The following is a 19,999-nucleotide window of genomic DNA, read 5'->3' as shown; positions in this document are numbered from 1 at the left end:
CAAACAAAAATATGTTTTAGATACGTTAAAAATCGTTGACGTGACCATATTGCCATAACTGCTGACTACTTCAGCCCTCAAAACAATTGGGGGGAAGATACCATAGAGTTAAGATAGCAAGACTGACAAACGAAAAGCCTTCTAGCAATATTGTCAGATGAGCCCCCCCCCACATGATTGCAACCCACGCAAAAAAATATTTAAACAAAAAAATATTTAAACAAAAAAAAAGTTTGCAACCAAAACATTTAGTTGTATTTCCAATACATTTTCTTTGGTTTGAAAAGTGTTTTTGGTTGTAGATCTTTTTCTTTTTTTTTTCAAATTAATTTATGTTTGCAAATCTTTATTGGGGTACATGCATTTCTTATAATTATATGTATTATTCTCCATAATTTTTTATTTTTATTTGTAACGTAGGCGTTAATTTAAGTAAAAGTTCCGACTGGTACTAAAGCTCAATTTACATGTAAGAACAAAACCTCCTGTACAATATTCAGTCAACACCAGCCTTTTACAGGCAGACGAGGTCCGGTTGTCAACCATTTTATAGAGTTTTTTGAGGAGTCCCATCTGGAAATAAACACACAAAAAAAACTAAGAATATGATTATCGATTTTAGGACACATCAAGAGTCAGATTGTTGAACTTGTACAATCTTAAAAGTATCTGGGCACAACCAAAGCCACTAAACTTATCTTTGATGAAAACTGGGACGCTGTGTGTAAAAAGGGAGAACAGCGTCTTTTCTGTTTAAAGAAAACTGTCTCACTTTAATGATGACTCATCACGGATAAAGATGTTCTACCATGCTTGTATCGAATCTGTCTTTTCGTTTTGTACAATAGCATGGTTTGGCAACCTGTCTCGAAAGAGCAGGAACTCACTTAGCTGGGTCGTCATATGGGCAAACAAGACTATCTGTGAGACACGTCCTAACCCAGAAGCCCTGGATATAAAACAGCTGCAGTGGCTCATGAGTTCCATCTAAAAGGGGGACTGCACTTTTTCTGAAATGTTGCCTATTGTTCACAATCATTATAAAAGACATGATGAGGGATCTATTTTTTTTCAATGCATTCTAAATATTAAATAAACGTATAAAAAAGTCACCTTACAGAGGAGCTAAGGTAAACTCCACTATTTTACCCATAGAATACAGTCAATAAGCATCCAAAAAATGCCAACAATACTCCATTTACATTTCCCGTTAAGAATATTAACCAAGTATTAGTGATATTGTTATTATAAGCGCTAACACAGACAAACTATTCCTCTGTCCCTATGTTTACATCATCGAGTGGTCTGCACGCTTTCTTGCTCCCTGTAGGTTTATCGTAGATCACAAATCATGCATTTCACCTGGACAGAAGAAGTTTGAGTAGGTATGTCAACAAGTTGGTACACTTTGATAGCCATTTACGACCTGTATTGGCGACACAAAAATATGCTTGGTCCCCCCGCACCCACACGCCGTTTCTTTGTGAGGATTACAAGTCATTCTTTATCTAAATGGGAATATATGAACAGCCCAGCAGTCTGTGTCCTAATGACAGAAGATGTACAGTAAGTGATGTTTAATTATGTTTGTTGACTCTCATAGTCTGCAGTGCATAGAAATCAGTGATGAAAAAAAAAAAAAAACGTGATGAGTTTTTTAAATTAATACACCGCAAATGCTTAAAATGATCAAAATATGTAAATAGTACATGTTGTTATTAATGTGCCTGTTACTCCATTAAACATATACTGACATCATGTTTATATGCACAACACCTTCCACCCACTACACTCGGACCTTGCGGAGAGATTGAGCACGTTCAGTGGAAGGCTCAGACTCCAGAAATGCAACACGGAACGAGACAGGAGGTCCTTCATACCGACAGCCATCAGACTGTATAATGCATATGTTCCTTCTTGACTGCACTTAAATGTAGAATATATGTAAAACATATTTATATTATTGATATATTATATATGATATATATAATACATGTTATATATTATACTATTTATTATTATCATTGTTTATTGTGAGCGAACAGTGGTGCTGAATTTCCCCCAGTGATCAATAAGGTACATTCTATTCTATTCCATTCTATCTATAAAACCTCAATGTAGGTGTTTGGATGGGGTCCCAAAGGCTCCATTGTAAGCATACTTTTGATCACATTTATTTAATATTTAGAATGCAAAAAAAAGAAGATAACATCCATTGTCATGTCTCTCATATATGAAAGACATAATGATTGTGAACGATAGGCAACATAAAAACATGAATGATAATTTCGATATCCTATTTTGACAAAAACATTTCTCACTTTAGAAATATTTTTAAGATTACAAAAACAGTTTTTGGTCAGTTGACGACAGTGACCCTCCAAAGACATTGACTGACCAAACAGAACCAACACAGGATAACCACTTTACTTACTAAACCTATAATATAGGTTTTTTAAACATAAGATCATTGTCTCCTAAAACGTTGTTAGTTAATGATATTATCAGAGACAACAATCTTAACGTCATCGGTCTCAGCGAAACCTGGCTTAAACCAAACGACTTTTTTGCGCTAAATGAGGCATGTCCTCCTAACTTTACACATGCGCATATTGCCCGTCCGCTCAAAAGGGGTGGGGGGGTCGCACTAATATACAACGAAAACTTTAACCTTAGTCCTAACATAAATAATAAATATAAATCGTTTGAGGTGCTTACTATGAGGTCTGTCACACCGCTGCCTCTACACCTGGCTGTTATCTACCGCCCCCCAGGGCCCTATTCGGACTTTATTAATGAATTCTCAGAGTTCGTTGCTGATCTAGTGACACACGCCGATAATATAATCATAATGGGGGACTTTAATATCAATATGAATACCCCATCGGACCCACCGTGCGTAGCGCTCCAGACTGTAATTGATAGCTGTGGTCTCACACAAATAATAAATGAACCCACGCATCGCAACGGTAATACGATAGACCTAGTGCTTGTCAGGGGCATCACCGTTTCCAAAGTTACGATACTCTCGTATACTAAAGTATTGTCCGATCATTACCTTATAAAATTCGAGGTTCAGACGCATGTTCGTCAAACTAATAATAATAATACCTGCTATAGCAGCCGCAACATTAATACAGCCACAACGACAACTCTTGCTGACCTACTGCCCTCGGTAATGGCACCATTCCCAAAGTATGTGGGCTCTATTGATAACCTCACTAACAACTTTAACGACGCCCTGCGCGAAACCATTGATAACATAGCACCGCTAAAGTCAAAAAAGGCTCCAAAAAAGCGCACCCCGTGGTTTACAGAAGAAACTAGAGCTCAGAAATTATTATGTAGAAAGCTGGAACGCAAATGGCGCACGACTAAACTTGAGGTGCACCATCAAGCATGGAGTGATGGTTTAATAACTTATAAACGCATGCTTACTTTAGCTAAAGCTAAATATTACTCAAATCTCATCCACCGTAATAAAAACGATCCTAAATTTTTGTTTAGTACGGTAGCATCGCTAACCCAACAAGGGATTCCTTCCAGTAGCTCAACCCACTCAGCTGATGACTTTATGCAATTCTTTAGTAAGAAAATTGAAGTCATTAGAAAGGAGATTAAAGACAATGCGTCCCAGCTACAACGGGGTTCTATTAACACTGACACGATTGTATATACGGCGGATACTGCCCTCCAAAATAGTTTCTCTCGTTTTGAGGAAATAACATTAGAGGAATTGTTTCAACGTGTAAATGGAATAAAACAGACAACATGTTTACTTGACCCTCTTCCTGGGAAACTGATCAAGGAGCTCTTTGTATTATTAGGTCCATCAGTGCTAAATATTATAAACTTATCACTCTCCTCGGGCACTGTTCCCCTAGCATTCAAAAAAGCGGTTATTCATCCTCTTCTTAAAAGACCTAACCTCGATCCTGACCTCATGGTAAACTACCGACCGGTGTCTCACCTTCCCTTTATTTCAAAAATCCTTGAAAAAATTGTTGCGGAGCAGTTAAATGAACACTTAGCGTCTAACAATCTATGTGAAACCTTTCAATCCGGTTTCAGGGCAAATCACTCCACGGAGACAGCCCTCGCAAAAATGACTAATGATCTATTGCTAACGATGGATTCTGATGCGTCATCTATGTTGCTGCTCCTCGATCTTAGCGCTGCTTTCGATACCGTCGATCATAATATTTTATTAGAACGTATCAAAACACGAATTGGTATGTCAGACTTAGCCCTGTCTTGGTTTAACTCTTATCTTACTGATAGGATGCAGTGTGTCTCCCATAACAATGTGACCTCGGACTACGTTAAGGTAACGTGTGGAGTTCCCCAGGGTTCGGTCCTTGGCCCTGCACTCTTCAGCATCTACATGCTGCCGCTAGGTGACATCATACGCAAATACGGTATTAGCTTTCACTGTTATGCTGATGACACCTAACTCTACATGCCCCTAAAGCTGACCAACACGCCGGATTGTAGTCAGCTGGAGGCGTGTCTTAATGAAATTAAACAATGGATGTCCGCTAACTTTTTGCAACTCAACGCCAAAAAAACGGAAATGCTGATTATCGGTCCTGCTAGACACCGAACTCTATTTAATAATACAACTCTAACATTTGACAACCAAACAATTAAACAAGGCGACACGGTAAAGAATCTGGGTGTTATCTTCGACCCAACTCTCTCCTTTGAGGCACACATTAAAAGCGTTACTAAAACGGCCTTCTTTCATCTCCGTAATATCGCTAAAATTCGCTCCATTCTGTCCACTAAAGACGCTGAGATCATTATCCATGCGTTTGTTACGTCTCGCCTCGACTACTGTAACGTATTATTTTCGGGTCTCCCCATGTCTAGCATTAAAAGATTACAGTTGGTACAAAATGCGGCTGCTAGACTTTTGACAAGAACAAGAAAGTTTGATCACATTACGCCTGTACTGGCTCACCTGCACTGGCTTCCTGTGCACTTAAGATGTGACTTTAAGGTTTTACTACTTACGTATAAAATACTACACGGTCTAGCTCCATCTTATCTTGCCGATTGTATTGTACCATATGTCCCGGCAAGAAATCTGCGTTCAAAGGACTCCGGCTTATTAGTGATTCCTAAAGCCCAAAAAAAGTCTGCGGGCTATAGAGCATTTTCCGTTCGGGCTCCAGTACTCTGGAATGCCCTCCCGGTAACAGTTCGCGATGCCACCTCAGTAGAAGCATTTAAGTCTCACCTTAAAACTCATTTGCATACTCTAGCCTTTAAATAGACTCCCTTTTTAGACCAGTTGATCCGCCGTTTCTTTTCTTTTTCTTCTATGTCCCACTCTCCCGTGTGGAGGGGGTCCGGTCCGATCCGGTGGCCATGTACTGCTCGCCTGTGTATCGGCTGGGGACATCTCTGCGCTGCTGGTCCGCCTACGCTTGGGATGGTTTCCTGCTGGCTCCGCTGTGAACGGGACTCTCGCTGCTGTGTCTTGGATCCTCTTTGGACTGGACTCTCGCGACTGTGTTGTATCCATTGTGGATTGAACTTTCACAGTATCATGTTAGACCCGCTCGACATCCATTGCTTTCCTCCTCTCTAAGGTTCTCATAGTCATCATTGTCACCGACGTCCCACTGGGTCATTATTGTCACCAATGTCCCACTGGGTGTGAGTTTTCCTACCGAGGATGTCGTGGTGGTTTGTGCAGCCCTTTGAGACACTAGTGATTTAGGGCTATATAAGTAAACATTGATTGATTGATTGAAGATAAAATCCTAATACAATACTAATAAATGCATTATCATAATGCAATATCTGTACAGATACACAACAATAAAATATATAGTTAGAACCAAGGCAAAAACAATGAATGAAAACAGCATCTCAATGCAGATAAATCTTTAGAAGTCTTTTAAATCCTACCTTACTAAGGGTATTTCTTATATGCAAAGGAAGAGTATTCCACAAAGTAATAGCCCTATGCAGTACAGTGACTTTCTTGGCAAGTCGTCCTTGAGATGAGGTTTTGGTGCCGGACCTATGAATGTCAGAACTATAACCAATGTGACCAGCAATATCCATAGGACAATGGGTAAAAATAAAATTTCTTATGAATAACAGTAGGTTTTTTGAAAACCCGTTGATAACTTTCGCCCATTTAAGGCTCTCGTGCATATGGTCAACACTATCTGCAACTAAGAGCAAGTCGAGCTGCTGGGTTTTGGATAGTTTGTGATTTTTGTAACTCACACTTAGGTGCAGAGGACCAAATTACGCTGTAATAAGTACACTTCCTGACAGTAGCAATACTTCTGCCCATTTTTGTAACAACTGGATTAGAAGAGAGTGTTACCAAGCATTAAACCCAAAAGTTTCACCTTGCTAGCCTGATTGATTGTTTGCACAGCAATCTGTAAGTTTAATAAAGGTTTTGTAGCTATACTGTGTTTAGAATCAAAGACTATATAGGTGGTTTTTAGTCTCTTACTGCGAGCCAAATTTCCCCTACAGGTACAAATAAAGAAATGGGGAACATATTCTAAGTAACAAAAACTTAATTTAGAGTTATTTGGACACTTGGGGGAAATATAAGGGTAAGGGTTAGAGTTGGGGTTACTAATAAGCAATAATTCTAAGTTTATTGAGGGAAGACTCTTTGTTAAGGGATTACTGCTTGTATAATAAGGCCATGCAGAAGAAGGCATTAATAAATACAAAATAATGACTATTAAGAGCCAACATGTTACTAATTTGCATGTTAAAGGCCTACTGAAATCTACTAATACCGACCACGCAGTCTGACACATGCCAATACGGCCAGTTTAGTTTACTAAATTACAATTTTAAATTTCCCGCGGAGTTTCTTGTTGAAAACGTCGCGGAATGATGACGCGTCCGCGTGACGTCTCGGGTTGGGGGGAAATTTTAGCGCAGCACCACTTGCGGCTAAAAGTCGTCTCTTTTCATCGCGCAATTACACAGTATTCTGGACATCTGTGTTGCTGAATCTTTTGCAATTTGTTCAATTAATAATGGAGGAATCAAAGTAGAAAGATGGAGGTGGTAAGCTTTAGCCTTTAGCCACACAAACACACGGTGTTTCCTTCTTTAAAATTCCCGGAGGTAAAACTTTAGTATGGATCAGAGCGGTCAAGCGAACATGGTTCCCGACCACTTGTCAACCGGCAGGTTTCGGTGAGCAAATTGTGGTAAAAAGTCGCCTCTTACCGGAGATCAGCGGAGATCAGAGGAGCTTGCGCCGTCCATGCAGCTGCTGTGACTTCCCTCAGAGACTGGCGTCAAGACACCCGTGGACACACCCCTCCGACTATCAGGTACTAATAAACTCACTAAAACACTAGCAACACAATAGAAAGATAAGAGATTTCCCAGAATTATCCTAGTAAATGCGTCTAAAAACATCTGAATCCGTCCCCATGCAATCGCTTTTTTTTTAACTTTTTTTAAATTTTAGTTTATTTTTTTCTAGTCCTTCGCTATCAATATCATCATCCACAAATCTTTCATCCTCGCTCAAATTAATGGGGAAATTGTCGTTTTCTCGGTCCGAATAGCTCTTTCTACTGGAGGCTCCCATTAAAAACAATGTGAATATGTGAGAAGCCCTCACCCTTGTGACGTCATCGTCTGCGACTTCCGGTAAAGGCAAGGCTTTTTTATTAGCGACCAAAAGTTGCAAACTTTATCGTCAATGTTCTCTACTAAATCCTTTCAGCAAAAATATGGCAATATCGCAAAATGATCAAATATGACACATAGAATGGACCTGCTATCCCTGTTTAAATAAGAAAATCTCATTTCAGTATGCCTTTAATAAGCAACTAATCAATGGTGAATATGTACCCTATGCTAAAGTGTTACCTATTTTGACTTTAATGAGATAAGAAAACTCTTTAAGAAGGGAGACCGGAGGGTGTGTTCCAACTATCGTGGGATCACACTCCTCAGCCTTCCCGGTAAGGTTTATTCAGGTGTACTGGAGAGGAGGCTACGTCGGATAGTCGAACCTCGGATTCAGGAGGAACAGTGTGGTTTTCGTCCTGGTCGTGGAACTGTGGACCAGCTCTATACTCTCGGCAGGGTTCTTGAGGGTGCATGGGAGTTTGCCCAACCAGTCTACATGTGCTTTGTGGACTTGGAGAAGGAATTCGACCGTGTCCCTCGGGAAGTCCTGTGGGGAGTGCTCAGAGAGTATGGGGTATCGGACTGTCTTATTGTGGTGGTCCGCTTCCTGTATGATCAGTGTCAGAGCTTGTTCCGCATTGCCGGCAGTAAGTCGAACACATTTCCAGTGAGGGTTGGACTCCGCCAAGGCTGTCCTTTGTCACCGATTCTGTTCATAACTTTTATGGACAGAATTTCTAGGCGCAGTCAAGGCGTTGAGGGGTTCCGGTTTGGTAACCGCAGGATTAGGTATCTGCTTTTTGCAGATGATGTGGTCCTGATGGCTTCATCTGACCGGGATCTTCAGCTCTCGCTGGATCGGTTCGCAGCCGAGTGTGAAGCGACCGGAATGAGAATCAGCACCTCCAAGTCCGAGTCCATGGTTCTCGCCCGGAAAAGGGTGGAGTGCCATCTCCGGGTTGGGGAGGAGACCCTGTCCCAAGTGGAGGAGTTCAAGTACCTAGGAGTCTTGTTCACGAGTGAGGGAAGAGTGGATCGTGAGATCGACAGGCGGATCGGTGCGGCGTCTTCAGTAATGCGGACGTTGTACCGATCCGTTGTGGTGAAGAAGGAGCTGAGCCGGAAGGCAAAGCTCTCAATTTACCGGTCGATCTACGTTCCCATCCTCACCTATGGTCATGAGCTTTGGGTCATGACCGAAAGGATAAGATCACGGGTACAAGCGGCCGAAATGAGTTTTCTCCGCCGTGTGGCGGGGCTCTCCCTTAGAGATAGGGTGAGAAGCTCTGCCATCCGGGAGGAGCTCAAAGTAAAGCCGCTGCTCCTCCACATCGAGAGGAGCCAGATGAGGTGGTTCGGGCATCTGGTCAGGATGCCACCCGAACGCCTCCCTAGGGAGGTGTTTAGGGCACGTCCAACCGGTAGGAGGCCACGGGGAAGACCCAGGACACGTTGGGAAGACTATGTCTCTCGGCTGGCCTGGGAACGCCTCGGGATCCCCCGGGAAGAGCTAGACGAAGTGGCTGGGGAGAGGGAAGTCTGGGTTTCCCTGCTTAGGCTGTTGCCCCCGTGACCCGACCTCGGATAAGCGGAAGATGATGGATGGATGGATGGATGGAGATAAGAAAACATTGGAGCTCTTAAAGACCTACTGAAATGAGATTTTCTTATTTAAACGGGGATAGCAGGTCCATTCTATGTGTCATACTTGATCATTTCGCGATATTGCCATATTTTTGCTGAAAGGATTTAGTAGAGAACATCCACGATAAAGTTTGCAACTTTCGCTGCTAAGAGAAATGCCCCGCCTCTACCGGAAGTCGCATACGATGACGTCACATGTTGATGGCTCCTCACATATTCACATTGATTTTAATGGGAGCCTCCAACAAAAACATCTACTGTATTCGGACCAAGAAAACAACATTTTTCCCATTAATTTGAGCGAGGATGAAAGATTTGTGTTTGAGGATATTGATAGGGACGGACTAGAAACAAAAAGTTAAAAAAGTTTTTTAAAAAAACGCGATTGCTTTGGGACGGATTCCGATGTTTTTAGACACATTTACTAGGATAATTCTGGGAAATCACTTATCTTTCTATTGTGTTGCTAGTGTTTTAGTGAGTTTAACAGTACCTGATAGTCGAAAGGGTGTCTCCATAGGTGTCTTGACGCGCAGTGTCTCAGGGGAGTCGACGGCAGCTATGGACGGCACAAGCTCAGCTTTTCTCCGGTAAGAACTGACTTTTTAACCACAATTTTCTCACCGAAACCAGCTGGTTGACATTTGGTCGGGATCCATGTTGGCTTGACCGCGCTCTGATCCATAGGAAAGTTTCACCTCCAGGAATTTTAAACAAGGAATCACCGTGTGTTTGTGTGGCTAAAGGTTAAAGCTTCCCAATTCCATCTTTCTACTTCTCCAATATTAATTGAACAAATTGCAAAAGATTCAGCAACACAGATGTCCAAAATAATGTGTAATTATGCCGTTAAAGCAGACGACTTTTAGCTGTGTGTGTGCGCAGCGCTCAAACTTCCTAAAAACCCGTGACGTCCTGCGTACACGTCATCATTACACGACGTTTCGAACACGAAACTCCCCGGAAATTTAAAATTGTAATTTAGTCAACTAAAATGGCCGTATTGGCATGTGTTGCAACGTTAATATTTTATCATTGCTATATAAACTATCAGACTGCGTGGTGGGTAGTAGTGGGTTTCAGTAGACCTTTAAAGGGGAACATTATCACAATTTCAAAAGGTTTAAAAACAATAAAAATCAGTTCCCAGTGGCTTGTTTTATTTTTCGAAGTTTTTTTCAAAATTTTACACCTCCTGGAATATCCCTAAAAAAAGCTTTACAATTCTTGATTTTTGCTATTTGCGATGCGACGGTCCATTTCCCTGTGACGTCATACAGGGCTGCCAATACAAAGGACATGGCGGTTACCACAGCAAGATATAGCAACATTAGCTTGGATTCAGAGTCGGATTTCAGTGGTTTAAGCGATTCAACAGATCATGCATGTATTGAAACAGAAGGTCGGAGTATGGAGGCAGATAGCGAAAACGAAATTGAAGAAGAAATTGAAGCTATTGAGCGAATAGCTATTGACGCTATTCGGCCATAGCCTGGGTGTACCTAATGAAGTGGCCCATAGCATGGCTGCCTTATTAGCGTCGCCGGTAAAATGTGCAGACCAAACGATCAGGACTTTTGCATCTTGTGACACTGGAGCAACTTAAATCCGTCGGTTGGTAAGTGTTTGTTTCGTATTAAATGTGGGTATCTAGTTTCAAATGTACATACAGCTAGCATAAATAGCATGTTAGCATCGATTAGTATAGCATGTTAGCATCGATTAGCTGGCAGTCGTGCCGTGACCAAATATGTCTGATTAGCACATAAGTCAACAACATCAACAGAACTCACCTTTGTGATTTTGTTGACTTAATCATTGCAAATGCATCTGCAGGTCATCCATACATCTCTGTGCCATGTCTGTCTTAGCATCGCTGGTAAAATGTGCAGACCCTCTGTTAAATTCAATGGGGGTCTGGCGGCAGATTTCTTGCCAGTGCTGTAACTTGAATCCCTCCCTGTTACTGTTGTTACACCCTCCGACAACACACCGACGAGACATGATGTCTCCAAAGTTCCAAAAAATAGTCGAAAAAACGGAAAATAACAGAGCTGAGACCCGGTGTTTGTAATGTGAAAATGAAAATGGCGGCAGCATTACCTCGGTGACGTCACGTTCTGACGTCATCGCTAAAAGACCGATAAACAGAAAGGCGTTTAATTTGCCAAAACTCACCCATTTAGAGTTCGGAAATCGGTTAAAAAAATACATGGTCTTTTTTCTGCAACATCAAGGTATATATTGACGCTTGCATAGGTTTGGTGATAATGTTCCCCTTTAATGAGATAAAAAACATTGGGGCTCTTAAGATGATATCATACTTTACATGTCACTGTAATGACTCTCTAAAAAAAGGTTCATATTTGCAGAGGTGAATGTGATTATAATGTGCATTGGGTTGGTCAGTGCCGGTCCTTCTATAATAACTGCCTGAGGGTGGCGCCAAATGAGTAACTACTGTACTAATGGCTTGATGGTTTTTTGTTTTTTTTTTGCATCTTTTTTTGTGGTCCTCATGTTCTACGTGGAATGCATATCAACAAGTCAACCGTCTGCACGGACTACCTGTTACTTCCGAACTAAAAACAAGTGGCATAAGCGGCGACATGTTTTTTTTGTTTGTTTTTTTGAGCGCCCGAATTAAATCAAGACGCACATTTTTCAAATGAAGCCCATTTCAAGTGACCCCGTTTGATGGGGATCGCATTAAACTGCAGGAATCAAACAATTTCGCGGTAGGCAGCCGGGGCATAATGTGATGTTGAGTGTGAAGTTGCTGCGTGCTGCGGCTGATGGGAGCCCCACCTCCTCCCACCTTGAGAGGAGAGGAGGGAACAAGTCATCCTCAGCACCGCACCACCACTTGCTCTCTGGAACCGCTTCAGATGGGCTCGTTTCGCGGGGTTTTATCTTTTTTTTGTTTTCTGTTAATTGTATTTGTCTTGGCTGTTGTTTTTTAAGGCTACCTTTTTCCCCATGCACGTTGATGGCATTTAGACCGTTTAGAGTTGCTACTTGCCGGAGCGCAAACTTGGACCGAAAGGGATGCGCCGTGAACATATGTGAGAGCAATCCCCGATGGAATGAGGTCGCTCGTTAAATAGTTTTACGGTAGAAAAAAAAAACCAATCTTTCTTAGACGAAATGAATTCCTCTGAATTTTAATGCGGGGAAGTTCTAACCGGATTGAGGGTGCTGCTGAAGTTATTTTGAGGATCTATACCAGCATTTTTCATTTCTTTTTTCTGGACGGATTGCGACCAAGCGCTCATCCACGTCTCTCTGGGCTCAGGTAATTAAACAACATTTACTTACAAACATAATAAAACATGTCAAACAAGTTGCACTTAAATGAATGGGAAGAAAAAAATGATTGATAGAGGAACTGCGAAAACGAAAATCCATGCGCGCACATTTCACTTCATTCCAAGCCAATTGCGCACAATGCGATGCGGTAATTGCGCGTTATAATAGCGTCATGCCCCTTTGAAGCAGAACGTGACCAATTTGTATTTGCTTAGCTGCAAACCCCCCCCCACCGATTGCACGTATTAGTTACAAGTGTCCGCTTGTGAGCAACATTTTTTTGCACGAAAGGCTTGTGCGTACATTGTGCGCCTCCACATGGGAAATCCCCCCCACCATTTCCCCGAGCATCCAAGTGGGATTCTTGGGTGTTGTTTCTCCCCACTCCACCGAGCACTGGGCTCGTCTTTAATAGTCTGCGAGACACAAAGTGTGCACACTACAAGGCCGACAAACACACCAACACAAGCAGGGGCTGTAAAGCGTTCTAGCCCATAGCCTTCAAAGTGTAACATGAGCCTTCTTAATGTGGTGATCTCATCTGTGTGCAGCTGAAGGCAGGTTGGGAGAGGAGATGTAGCCAAGACTAATTGGGTGGAAATAAGTCGTGAAATATTCATTCCATGTGACATGACAAGTCATTTGAACGTGGTTCGATATTCAAAATGTGTCGTGGAACAGACTTCAAATCAGACCGGCCCCTGGCACAAACAGACATTGGGTGGGGGCACATGTTTCTGGCATGGGTCACTTCACTATATATAATTTTCTTTCTGCTAAACTTTTATTCAGCGGGTGAGTCAACATGTCCTTGGTAATGGTTTTAGTTCTGTTCAAAAGCCCGAAAAGATTATTGCTAATTTAGCATCGCTATGGATGCTGTCATTGTGAGAGATTTACAGACTGTACTATCTAAGTCAGGGGTAGGGAACCTATGGCTCTAGAGCCAGATGTGGCTCTTTTGATGACTGCATCTGGCTCTCAGATAAATCTAAGCTGACATTGCTTGAATGAATAATTCCGCTGGTAATCACAATGTTAAAAATAACGTTCAACATGTAAAACATTCTCATGCATTTTAATCCATTCATCCGTTTTCTACCGCACCTGTTCAAGAAATAAAAATGTTATTAAAAATAATTAGAGACTAATTGTACTCTAAAAATGTTGATTGTACATTAAAAAAATGCACGCATTTAGTTCTATGCAGTGTTAAAAAATATGATATGGCTCTCACGGAAATACATTTTAAGATATTTGGCTTTCATGGCTCTCTCAGCCAAAAAGGTTCCCGACCCCTGATCTAAGTTGATATTGTGGCCAAACTTTCCCCCTAAAGATAGTGTTTAAATAACAATATTTTTTCATAGTTTTTGCCTGTGTATTGTGATTTGTTGACTTTTTTAAATAAAGCTGAAGCGGCTTAGCAGTTTTGAATTGTTTTCACTGCATGGGTCGTACATTTTTTTTAAAATATTCTAATATACACTTTGGAAATAATCTGTAATGAATTTGCAAGATTTTATTTAGTTATATTAATTTACTGTATATATATATACATATATATTGTATTTTTCTATTAATCTTCATATGTCTTACTTGTATTTTATTATTTATCTCGACACATGGTTCTTACTATTTTACAAGTTTTATTGTTTTTATTTTCCAACGTTCCTCAGATGAGCCATCTGCCTCAGGGGTTATCGGCCGTGCTTGTGGGGGCGTTTTGTGTCAGCGCCCTGGTTGCCCTGGTTGCCCTGGTTGCCCTGGTCTGATGACTTCCTGGTGCAGTTGGCTCCCGTGATAGTGTTTAGTCACATTTCTCCTCTGTACTCAGTCATGCAATCCTTGGTCCATATAGTTGCATATGTGTGTATGTTGTGTGGGTGTGTTTGTGTTTGGTATCTGTGTCCGTGCGTACGTATGTGATTATGGGGGATATGGGTGACAGGGGTACTGTTTTTAACTATGTAAAGCACTTTGTGTTGCATTTCTTTTTTGTATGAAAAGCGCTTTATTAATAAAGCTTGATTTGATTATTGAATTCAACTGAATTGTAGTTGTGAATATAGTCTTTATTTATAGTTCGTATGTGATTATTTACAGTGAAGTAACCTTTGTTTATTGTTTTTAATTGGTTGCTGACATGACTGCAATAAATGAATTTTCGCGATGTAGGAATAATTTATTAAAAGTCTATTTTCATAGCTGCAGCATAAAATGTCTATTGACTACTACCTAATGCGTTTTTAAACATTATGAGAGCTTTCTAAACATGAAATAACACCCTTTTGTCACCTTAACGCCCTTGTGTGGTGTTCGGGTCTGTGGGACTCGTTTTCATCTTTTTATTAAAAAAAAATGATACAATTAATTATTTTTTCAAACTGAGACTCACTGACTTGGGCTCATTTTCTGTGAAGAACATATATCAGAATACAAATTTATTGACCACACACCATACACCCCCCTTACACTTTTCTATTACATATAATATGTCCGGGTCCACTGGATCCGGGGCTAATAGAAGTGTGGAAATTGATGTTCTGTGTGCCACACGCACGAACGCACACACACACACACACACACACACACACAAACACAGGCCTATACAGGAGGAGGACAGAGTGTAAGTACACAGAACATCAGAGTCAAATGTGCGAGAAAATGAGAGCAGACAGTGTTGACAATGTTGCAACCTTGTGTGGGAACCGCAGGTGCATTAACACAAAAGAAGAATCCCTGTGGGATGCAGAAACTAGCAGATAAAATGCAAAGGGTCCATCAGACCCACAAAAGCTGGCTGAGTAACAACAATATGAACATCACACAAGGGTTAATCCAATATGATAATACTGGCTGAGGCTGAGCCAATCGGAGGACATGGTGGTGAACTGCATGCTCTGATTGGTTAGGTCTCATTTAGTGGCCAATAATACTGTAGTATATATACTTTTAGTTCATTCAGCCATTTTTTATGATCAAACATGCCAAATTTAGGACAAACAACTAATAGATTATGTGCAATGTGGTGAAACCTCAATGTTTGAAGCACAATGTGGTGAGGGACAACCGTAAATACAATGTTTTACAACACTTGTAAAATATTACTAATACATTATTTCTCCATATCTTCTTCTAAACATACTTGAACAGCATTTTTGTTGGTTGGGTCTTGTATGCACATACTCCCATAGCCAAATCTACTTCTGGGTGACAAGTCAAACTCAAGGCCTTATTGTAACTTACCAAATTTTTATGTGGCCTGCAATAGGCTACAAATAATAAAGCACTTGCTGACTTAAATGTTTCTTCATATGTTTATTTGAACAGAAACATATTTCACGGTTTAAAATTATCTGATCATGCAACAAGATGTTCAAAGCATGTTTTGTTAATTAAAAAGTTAATAATAGATACACTTGCAGTAAACTTTGTTTAATCTCTGTTAAATTGTTACAAAATCCCTATTTACATAAAATAACACCCACATAGTGACCTGTGGCTAGAGACGATTGTATTGCCATAAATCCCGAACTACAGTACAAGCCGCTACTTGCAGCTTATAAAATGGTGCGGCTAGTTTAGGGATTTTTTGTTTTGAATTCAAAAAATAGTTTTCAACAGACCTTGGATGGGTGTGTTATTGTTTCTGTTATGGCGCCATCTTTTAGGCGAGTTTGCTAACTGCAGGTGCTGCGGCGTAAATGTCTACAGTATTTCCTTCTAGTGCTTTCAACTGGAAGTACAAGTGCCGTTCCGTCTTTTAGTCATCAATAGCGTTTCTACTCAAATAAATTCTTCAATTATCACTCCAAGCAAAGTTTGTACGTTTTACAGTATTACCAAAACAATTCATACCTACTAAACCATCCCATGGGTCATGCATATTTGTCTTTATTGTCGTAATGTAATGACGCTAATGTCGTTAGCATTAGCTAATATGTAAACACGTTTACTAGTGTCTGCATTAATATAGTTAACTTTCAGTGGCATTCTTTTTGTATTGTTTCAGTTTTGTAAACTCACCAAAACGTCACCAGTAATTTATTGAGTCTGTTTAGCTGATTGGAGAGAAAGCACCGGCAGCTAGTGTGTCCATGATGATGACTTCTGTTTTTTTCTGCCATTTTACAGACACTGTTTAGAAACAATTCAAGTATGTGTAAACTACTAATTTCAGAATTTATAAATATGTGGTTTATAGTCCGGTGTGACTAATATACGGAAAAAAATGTTTTTCTTCCAAAATTTAGTGGGTGTGGCTTATATACTGGTGCGCTCTATAAATATGCAATACCCACTTGGATGCATCAATGCTCGCATGAAAGAAATGTCAAAAACTGGAATGGGGCCACCAAAAAAATCTTGTTTAGAGCCACAAAAAATGGCTTGGACCAGCCCTGGTTCAAATACTCTTAGTCAGTATTCCCAAATGAAGATTATAGCTTTCTCAACCCTAATACTCAATATGCCAATTTGCAGTTAATTCCTTGCAAAGATCAACAGTGTAAGGCCACTAGATGTGATGCAACCCACTATAAAGTCTGCATGTGGGAGGTAATGGATTTTTTCCCCTCAGTCCAAAGGCAGCCAATATAGGAAAATCACCCTATTTGAGAAAATCATGAAATCATCCATTACCATGATGTCCTCAAACCTGGAGGGAGTTCGCCCTTCACTAAAAAACACTTAAGCTTGTTTTTATACGTATGAACAGGTGGATCTTTCCATTCTATGCAGAAAAACACAAACGGACGCTACTGCTACATCGTGATTTTCCCAAAAGCTCCATTAAAAAAAGGGACAAAATGATTAATTTATTCCTTTAATGCCATTTTCCAATGCCAGTCTACCCCTTTTACCACGGCTTATTGTTAATTTACTAACATGCCTCGCTTGATTTTCTGCTTGACTCATTTTGGCTGTACCTGTAACACAGCAAATGTCAGCCAGTCAGCCACTGAGTTGAATCAGTCCACAGAGTCATAGATCATCCGTCTCTATGGTAACCAGGACAGGTGCCGAAGATGTCTAACACAATTATCTGAGCCTTTCTTCCTAAATACCCCTGTTAATGTGTAATGAAAAAACAAACACAAAAGCACGCAACTTCATTATTGAGACAAATTCTAATAAGTCTTACCCAGAAAGACACCTAAAAAGTTTTATACAATAATATAATATAATAGAATAGAATAGAAAGTACTTTATTAATCCCTAGGGGAAATTCAGCAATAAGTGTCAGTAATAATGCTTATCAGTAATAAGTAATTTATCAGTAATTTTTAAGTATCTTTACTGACACCTAAAATAATACTGTAATGATACGTAAAAATATAAAATTGTTATCTTTTTTTAAGAGGAAGCCCAACTCTTATCTATACATACATACATATATATATATATATATATATATATATATATATATATATATATATATATACATACAAACCCTGTTTCCATCTGAGTTGGGAAATTGTGTTAGATGTAATGATTTGCAATTCATTTTCAATCCATATTCAGTTGAATATGTTACAAACACAACATATTTGATGTTCAAACTGATAAACATGTTTTCGTTTGCAAATAATCATCAACTTCAGAATTTAATGGCTGCAACATGTGACAAAGTAGTTGGGAAAGGGCATGTTCACCACTGTTTTACCTCACATTTTCTTTTAACAACACGCAATAAACGTTTGGGAACTGAGGAAACTAATTGTTGAAGCTTTGAAAGTGGAATTATGTCCCTTTCTTGTTTTATTTAGAGCTTCAGTCGTTCAACAGTCCGGGGTCACCGCTGTCGTATTTTACTCCTCCTAATGTGCCACTGCAGGCGGGCCAGAAAAGTACCCGCAATCTTTCTTTACGCAGCCACACTGTTGTAAGACTTGCTGAATGTGTCTTGGCATTGTCTTGCTGAATTAGCAGGGGCGTCCATGAAAAGACGGCGCTTAGATGGCATCATATGTTGTTCCAAAACCTGTATGTACCTTTCAGCATTAATGGTGCCTTTTCACAGATGGGTAAGTTACCCATGCCTTGGGCACTAATGCACCCCCATTCCATCACAGATGCTGGCTTTTCAACTTTGCGTCGATAACAGTCTGGATGGTTCACTTCCCCTTTGGTCCGGATGACTCGATGTCGAATATTTCCAAAAACAATTTGAAATGTGGACTCCTCACACCACAGACACTTTTCCACTTTGCATCAGTCCATCTTAGATTATCTCGGGCCCAGAGAAGCCGGCGGCGGTTCTGGATGTTGTTGATAAAGGGCTTTCGCTTTGCATAGTACAGCTTTAACTTGCACTTACAGATGTAGTGATGAACTGTATTTAGTGACAGTGGTTTTCTGAAGTGTTCCTGAGCCCATGTGGTGAGAGCCTATGTCAGGTTTTGATACAGTGCCATCTGCTGGATCGAAGGTCATGGTCATTCAATTTTGGTCTCCGGCCATTCCGCTTACGTGGAGTGATTTCTCCAGATTCTCTGAACGTTTTGATGCTATTATGGACCGAACTGTTGAAATCCCTAAATTTCCTGCAATTACACTTTGAGAAACGTTGTTCTTAAACTGTTTGACTATTTGCTCACGCAGTTGTGGAAAAAGGGTGTACCTCGCCCTATCCTTCCTTGTGAAAGACTGAGCCTTTTTTGGGAAGCTGTTTTTATACCCAATCATGGCACCCACCTGTTCCCAATTAGCCTACACACCTGTGGGATGTTCCAAATAAGTGTTAGATGAGCATTCCTCAACTTTAGCAGTATTTATTGCCACCTTTCCCAACTTCATTGTCACGTGTTGCTGGCATCAAATTAATGATTATTTGCAAAAAAAAAAGTTTAACAGCTTGAACATCAAATATGTTGTCTTTGTAGCATTTTCTACTGAATATGGGTTGAAAATGATTTGCAAATCATTGTATTCCGTTTATATTTACATCTAATTCAATTTCCCAACTCATATGGAAACAGGGTTTGTATATATATATATATATATATATATATATATATATATCTTGATTGGGTTATCCAGAGAATGACGGACTGGCAGTGTGCCGCACCTCGCCAAGGAGCAGCGAGAATACCAAGAAGCGCATATGCCAAATCTTCAAAGAGAACGGCCTACGGATCACGATTGAAGCCAACAAGCAAACCGTCAACTTCCTCGACGTCACTTTCAACCTGAGAAATAACAGCTACCAACCATTCACGAAACCCAACACAACACTCCAATACGTGCACCATCAACCACACACCCACCACCACGAAAAGAATACCAGCCGGAATTAATCTAGCAAAGCTGAATTTGACCAAGCAACCCCCCCCCCCCCGTACCAGAAAGCACTTGATGAAAGCGGATACAACTTCACCCTCACCTATGAACCCACGCCAGA

The 19,999-nt window shown here is 40.4% G+C and overlaps 1 protein-coding gene across 2 annotated transcripts in view; it reads left to right on the top strand.

Moving 5' to 3' along the window:
- The first annotated feature begins 12,145 nt into the window (after nucleotides 1-12,145).
- The window catches only part of pcdh1a (protocadherin 1a), a 256,512-nt gene continuing 248,658 nt past the window's right edge, over nucleotides 12,146-19,999 (top strand). For both annotated transcript variants that reach the window (XM_061897821.1, XM_061897822.1), the window contains exon 1: nucleotides 12,146-12,580. The gene's annotated coding sequence lies outside the window, so the exon portion shown is untranslated. The remainder of the gene's footprint in view (nucleotides 12,581-19,999) is intronic.

This window comes from Nerophis ophidion, linkage group LG04 (genome assembly GCF_033978795.1).
Source record: "Nerophis ophidion isolate RoL-2023_Sa linkage group LG04, RoL_Noph_v1.0, whole genome shotgun sequence".
In the NCBI taxonomy this organism is placed as follows: Eukaryota; Metazoa; Chordata; class Actinopteri; order Syngnathiformes; family Syngnathidae; genus Nerophis; species Nerophis ophidion.
This window is presented reverse-complemented; position numbering and strand designations above follow the sequence as displayed.